This window comes from Penaeus vannamei, chromosome 12, assembly GCF_042767895.1.
Source record: "Penaeus vannamei isolate JL-2024 chromosome 12, ASM4276789v1, whole genome shotgun sequence".
In the NCBI taxonomy this organism is placed as follows: domain Eukaryota; kingdom Metazoa; phylum Arthropoda; class Malacostraca; order Decapoda; family Penaeidae; genus Penaeus; species Penaeus vannamei.
The window spans coordinates 31,687,815-31,694,474 of record NC_091560.1 but is presented as its reverse complement, the minus strand read 5'-3'; the positions used below and the strand labels follow the sequence as shown (position 1 = coordinate 31,694,474).

At 52.6% G+C, this 6,660-nt stretch overlaps 1 protein-coding gene across 1 annotated transcript in view; it reads left to right on the top strand.

Annotated features, from left to right (window-relative positions):
* The window catches only part of LOC138863641 (uncharacterized), a 15,038-nt gene extending 14,874 nt beyond the window's left edge, over positions 1-164 (top strand). Inside the window, exon 3 of the mRNA XM_070128453.1 lies at positions 1-164. This exon is cut by the window's left edge and continues 507 nt beyond it. The gene's annotated coding sequence lies outside the window, so the exon portion shown is untranslated.
* The last annotated feature ends 6,496 nt before the right edge of the window (positions 165-6,660 follow it).

Genomic DNA, 6,660 nt, shown 5'->3' with positions numbered 1-6,660 from the left:
ACTTTTTGGTTTAGTTTTATCCTTGTTTATTTCTTTTACTTTTTATTTGTTTTTACTTTTTATTCCTTCTTCCCTCCTTCCTCGCTTCCTTCTTCCCTCCTTCCTCTCTCCCTCTCTCTCGTCCTCTCTTTCTTTTTTCCTTCCATCCCTACTTCCTAACTTCCTTCTTCCCTCCTTCCTTCCTCCCTCCCTCTCGCGTCCTCTCTTTCTTTTTCCATCCATCCCTCCTTCCTCGCTTCCTTCTTCTCTCCTTCCTCCCTCCCCCTCTCGCGTCCTCTCTTTCTTTTTCCATCCACCCCTCCTTCCTCGCTTCCTTCCTCCCTCCCTCTCGCGTCCTCTCTTTCTTTTTCCATCCATCCCTCCTTCCTCGCTTCCTTCTTCCCTCCTTCCTCTCTCCCTCTCTCTCGTCCTCTCTTTCTTTTTCCCTTCCATCCCTCCTTCCTCGCTTCCTTCTTCCCTCCTTCCTCCCTCCCTCTCCCGCTTCCTCTCTTTCTTTTTCCATCCATCCCTCCATCCTCGCTTCCTTCTTCCTTCTTTCCTCCCTCCCTCTCTCGCGTCCTCTCTTTCTTTTTCCATCCATCCCTCCTTCCTCACTTCCTTCTTCCCTTCTTCCTCCCTCCCTCTCTCTCGTCCTCTCTTTCTTTTTCCATCCACTCCTCCTTCCTCGCTTCCTTCTTCCCTCCTTCCTTTCTCTCGTCCTCTCTTTCTTTTTTCCTTCCATCCCTCCTTCCTCACTTCCTTCTTCCCTCCTTCCTCCCTCCCTCTCTCTCGTCCTCTCCTTCTTTTTCCATACATCCCTCCTTCTTCCCTTCCTTCTTCCCTCTTTCCTCCCTCCCTCTCTATCGTCCTCTCTTTCTTTTTTCCTTCCATCCCTCCTTCCTCGCTTCCTTCTTCCCTCCTTCCTCCCTCCTTCTGTCTCGTTCTCTCTTTCTTTTTCCATCCATCCCTCCTTCATTGCTTCCTTCTTCCTTCCTTCCTCCCTCCCTCTCTCTCGTCCTCTCTTTCTTTTTCCATCCATCCCTCCTTCCTTGCTTCCTTCTTCCCTCCTTCCTCCCTCCCTCTCTCGCGTCCTCTCTTTCTTTTTCCATCCATCCCTCCTTCCTCGCTTCCTTCTTCCCTCCTTCCTCCCTCCCTCTATCGCGTCCTCTCTTCCTTTTTCCATCCATCCCTCCTTCTTCACTTCCTTCTTCCCTCCTTCCTCCCTCCCTCTCTTTCGTCCTCTCTTTCTGTTTCCATCCATCCCTCCTTCCTCGCTTCCTTCTTCCCTCCTTCCTCTCTCCCTCTCTCTCGTCCTCTCTTTCTTTTTCCTTTAATCCCTCCTTCCTAACTTTCATCTTCCCTCCTTCCTCCCTCCCCCTCTCTCGTCCTCTCTTTCTTTTTCAATCCATCCCTCATTCCTTGCTTCCTTCATCCCTCCTTCCTTCCTCTCTCTCTCTCTCTCGTCCTCTCTTTCTTTTTTCCATCTATCCCTCCTTCCTTGCTTCCTTCTTCCCTCCTTCCTCCCTCCCTCTCTCGCGTCATCTCTTTCTTTTTTCCTTCCATCCCTCCTTCCTAACTTCCTTCTTCCCTCCCTCCTCCCTCCCTCTCTCGCGTCATCTCTTTCTTTTTCCATCCATCCCTCCTTCCTCGCTTCCTTCTTCCCTCCTTCCTCGCTTCCTTCTTCCCTCCTTCCTCGCTTCCTTCTTCCCTCCTTCCTCCCTCCCTCACTCGTGTCCTCTCTTTTTTTTCCATCCATCCCTCCTTCCTTGCTTCCTTTTTCCCTCCTTCCTCCCTCCCTCTCTCGTGTCCTCTTTCTTTTTCCATCCATCCCTCCTTCCTCGCTTCCTTCTTCCCTCCTTCCTCCCTCCCTCTCTCTCGTCCTCTCTTTCTTTTTCCATCCATCCCTCCTTCCTCGCTTCCTTCTTCCCTCCTTCCTCCCTCCCTCTCTCTCGTCCTCTCTTTCTTTTTCCATCCATCCCTCCTTCCACGCTTCCTTCTTCCCTCCCTCTCTCGCGTCCTCTCTTTCTTTTTCCATCCATCCCTCCTTCCTCGCTTCCTTCTTCCCTCCTTCCTCCCTCCCTCTCTCGCGTCCTCTCTTTCTTTTTCCATCCATCCCTCCTTCCTCGCTCCCTTCTTCCCTCCTTCCTCCCTCCCTCTTTCGCGTTCTCTCTTTCTTTTTTCCTTCATGGCTCCTTCCTCGCTTCCTTCTTCTCTCCTTCCTCTCTCCCTCTCTCGCGTCCTCTCTTTCTTTTTTCATCCATCCCTCCTTCCTCGCATCCTTCTTCCCTCTTTCCTCCCTCTCTCTCTCTCTCTCATCCTCTCTTTCTTTTTTTCCATCCATCCCTCCTTCCTTCGCTTCCTTCTTCCCTCCTTCCACCCTCCCTCTCTCGTCCTCTCTTTCTTTTTCCATCCATCCCTCCTTCCTCGCTTCCTTCTTCCCTCCTTCCTCCCTCCCTCTCTCGCGTCCTCTCTTTCTTTTTCCATCCATCCCTCCTTCCTTGCTTCCTTCTTCCCTCCTTCCTCCCTCCCTCTCTCTCGTCCTCTCGTTCTTTTCCATCCATCCCTCCTTCATTTCTTCCTTCTTCCCTCTTTCCTCCCTCTCTCTCTCTCTCTCGTCCTCTCTTTCTTTTTTCCATCCATCCCTCCTTCCACGCTTCCTTCTTCCCTCCTTCCTTCCTCTCTCTCTCTCTCTCGTCCTCTCTTTCTTTTTTCCATCCATCCCTCCTTCCGTCGCTTCCTTCTTCCCTCCTTCCTCCCTCCCTCTCTCTCGTCCTCTCTTTCTTTTTCCATCCATCCCTCCTTCCCTCTCTTCCTTCTTCCCTCCTTCCTCCCTCCCTCTCTCTCGGCCTCTCTTTCTTTTCCCATAAATCCTTCCTTCTCTCGCTTCCATCTTCCTCCTTCCACCCTCCCTCACTTTCTCCATCCATCCCTCCTTCCTTTCTTCCTGCTTCCCTCCTTCCACCCTCCCTCTCTCGTCCACTCTTTCTTTTTCCATCCATCCCTACTTCCTCGCCTCCTTCCCTCCTTCCTCCCTCCCTCTCTCGTGTCCTCTCTTTCTTTTTCCATCCATCCCTCCTTCCTCGCTTCCTTCTTCCCTCCTTCCTCCCTTCCTCTCTCTCTTCCTCTCTTTCTTTTTCCATCCATCCCTCCGTCCTCGCTTCCTACGTCCCTCCTTCCTCCCTCCTTCTCTCGCGTCCTCTCTTTCTTTTTCCATCCATCCCTCCTTCCTCGCTTCCTTCTTCCCTCCTTCCTCCCTCCCTCTCTCGCTTCCTCTCTTTCTTTTTCCATCCATCCCTCCTTCCTCGCTTCCTTCTTCCCTCCTTCCTCCCTCCCTCTCTCTCCTCCTCTCTTTCTTTTTCCGTCCATCCCCGCTTCCTTCTTCCCTCCTTCCTCCCTCCCTCTCTCTCGTCCTCTCTTTCTTTTTCCATCCATCCCTCCTTCCTCGCTTCCTTCTTCCCTCCTTCCTCCCTCCCTCTCTCTCGTCCTCTCTTTCTTTTTCCATCCATCCCTCCTTCCTCGCTTCCTTCTTCCCTCCTTCCTCCCTCCCTCTCTCGCGTCCTCTCTTTCTTTTTCCATCCATCCCTCCTTCCTCGCTTCCTTCTTCCCTCCTTCCTCCCTCCCTCTCTCGCGTCCTCTCTTTCTTTTTCCATCCATCCCTCCTTCCTCGCTTCCTTCTTCCCTCCTTCCTCCCTCCCTCTCTCTCGTCCTCTCTTTCTTTTTCCATCCATCCCTCCTTCCTCGCTTCCTTCTTCCCTCCTTCCTCCCTCCCTCTCTCTCGTCCTCTCTTTCTTTTTCCATCCATCCCTCCTTCCTCGCTTCCTTCTTCCCTCCTTCCTCCCTCCCTCTCTCTCGTCCTCTCTTTCTTTTTCATTCATCCCTCCTTCCTCGCTTCCTTATTCCCTCCTTCCTCCTTCCCTCTCTCACGTCCTCTCTTTCTTTCTCCATCTATCCCTCCTTCCTCGCTTCCTTCTTCCCTTCCTCCCTCCCTCTCTCACGTCCTCTCTTTCTTTTTCCATCTATCCCTCCTTCCTCGCTTCTTTCTTCCCTCATTCCTTCCTCCCTCTCTCGTGTCCTCTCTTTCTTTTCTATTCATCCCTCCTTCCTCGCTTCCTTCTTCCCTCCTTCCTCCTTCCCTCTCTCACGTCCTCTCTTTCTTTCTCCATCCATCCCTCCTTCCTCGCTTCCTTCTTCCCTCCTTCCTCCCTCCCTCTCTCGCGTCCTCTCTTTCTTTTTCCATCCATCCCTCCTTCCTCGCTTCCTTCTTCCCTCCTTCCTCCCTCCCTCTCTCGCGTCCTCTCTTTCTTTTTCCATCCATCCCTCCTTCCTCGCTTCCTTCTTCCCTCCTTCCTCCCTCCCTCTCTCGCGTCCTCTCTTTCTTTTTCCATCCATCCCTCCTTCCTCGCTTCCTTCTTCCCTCCTTCCTCCCTCCCTCTCTCTCGTCCTCTCTTTCTTTTTCCATCCATCCCTCCTTCCTCGCTTCCTTCTTCCCTCCTTCCTCCCTCCCTCTCTCGCGTCCTCTCTTTCTTTTTCCATCCATCCCTCCTTCCTCGCTTCCTTCTTCCCTCCTTCCTCCCTCCCTCTCTCGCGTCCTCTCTTTCTTTTTTCATCCATCCCTCCTTCCTCGCTTCCTTCTTCCCTCCTTCCTCCCTCCCTCTCTCGCGTCCTCTCTTTCTTTTTTCATCCATCCCTCCTTCCTCGCTTCCTTCTTCCCTCCTTCCTCCCTCCCTCTCTCGCGTCCTCTCTTTCTTTTTTTCCATCCATCCCTCATTCCTCGCTTCCTTCTTCCCTCCTTCCTCCCTCCCTCTCTCTCGTCCTCTCTTTCTTTTCCTTCCTTCCCTCCTTCCTCGCTTCCTTTTTCCCTCTTTCCTCCCTCCCTCTCTCTCGTCCTCTCTTTCTTTTCCATCCATCCCTCCTTCCTCCCTCCCTCTCTCGCGTCCTCTCTTTCTTTTTCCATCCATCCCTCCTTCCTCGCTTCCTTCTTCAATCCTTCCTCCCTCCCTCTCTCGCGTCCTCTCTTTCTTTTTCCATCCATCCCTTCTTCCTCGCTTCCTTCTTCCCTCCTTCCTCCCTCCCTCTTCCATGTCCTCTCTTTCTTTTTCAATCCATCCCTCCTTCCTCGCTTCCTTCTTATCTCCTTCCTCCCTCCCTCTCTCTCGTCCTCTCTTTCTTTTTCCATCCATCCCTCCTTCCTTGCCTCCGTCTTCCCTCCTTCCTTCCTCTCTCTCTCTCTCTCGTCCTCTCTTTCTTTTTCCATCAATCCCTCCTTCCTCGCTTCCTTCTTCCCTCCTTCCTCCCTCCCTCACTCGTGTCCTCTCTTTTTTTTCCATACACCCCTCCTTCCTTGCTTCCTTTTTCCCTCCTTCCTCCCTCCCTCTCTCTCGTCCTCTCTTTCTTTTTCCATCCATCCCTCCTTTCTCGCTTCCTTCTTCCCTCCTTCCTCCCTCCCTCTCTCGCGTCCTCTCTTTCTTTTTCCATCCATCCCTCCTTCCTCGCTTCCTTCTTCCCTCCTTCCTCCCTCCCTCTCTCTCGTCCTCTCTTTCTTTTTCCATCCATCCCTCCTTCCTCGCTTCCTTCTTCCCTCCTTCCTCCCTCCCTCTCTCTCGTCCTCTCTTTCTTTTTCCATCCATCCCTCCTTCTTCGCTCCCTTCTTCCCTCCTTCCTTCCTCCCTCTCTCGTATCCTCTCTTTCTTTTTTCCATCCATCCCTCCTTCCTCGCTTCCTTCTTCCCTCCTTCCTCCCTCCCTCTCGCGTCCTCTCTTTCTTTTTCCATCCATCCCTCCTTCCTCGCTTCCTTCTTCCCTCCTTCCTCCCTCCCTCTCTCTCATCCTCTCTTTCTTTTTCCATCCATCCCTCCTTCCTCGCTTCCTTCTTCCCTCCTTCCTCCCTCCCTCTCTCTCGTCCTCTCTTTCTTTTTCCATCCATCCCTCCTTCCTCGCTTCCTTCTTCCCTCCTTCCTCCCTCCCTCTCTCTCGTCCTCTCTTTCTTTTTCCATCCATCCCTCCTTCCTCGCTTCCTTCTTCCCTCCTTTCTCCCATCCTCTCTCGTGTCCTCTCTTTCTTTTTCCATCCATCCCTCCTTCCTCGCTTCCTTCTTCCCTCCTTCCTCCCTCTCTCTCTCTCGTCCTCTCTTTCTTTTTCCATCCATCCCTCCTTCCTCGCTTCCTTCTTCCCTCCTTCCTCCCTCCCTCTCTCTCGTCCTCTCTTTCTTTTTCCATCCATCCCTCCTTCCTCGCTTCCTTCTTCCCTCCTTCCTCCCTCTCTCTCTCTCGTCCTCTCTTTCTTTTTCCATCCATCCCTCCTTCCTCGCTTCCTTCTTCCCTCCTTCCTCCCTCCCTCTCTCGTGTCCTCTCTTTCTTTTTTTCCATCCATACCTCCTTCCTCGCTTCCTTCTTCCCTCCTTCCTTCTTCCCTCTCTCGTGTCCTCTCTTTCTTTTTTCCATCCATCCCTCCTTCCTCGCTTCCTTCTTCCCTCCTTCCTCCCTCCCTCTCTCTCGTCCTCTCTTTCTTTTTCCATCCATCCCTCCTTCCTCGCTTCCTTCTTCCCTCCTTCCTCCCTCCCTCTCTCTCATCCTCTCTTTCTTTTTCCATCCATCCCTCCTTCCTCGCTTCCTTCTTCCCTCCTTCCTCCCTCCCTCTCTCTCGTCCTCTCTTTCTTTTTCCATCCATCCCTCCTTCCTCGCTT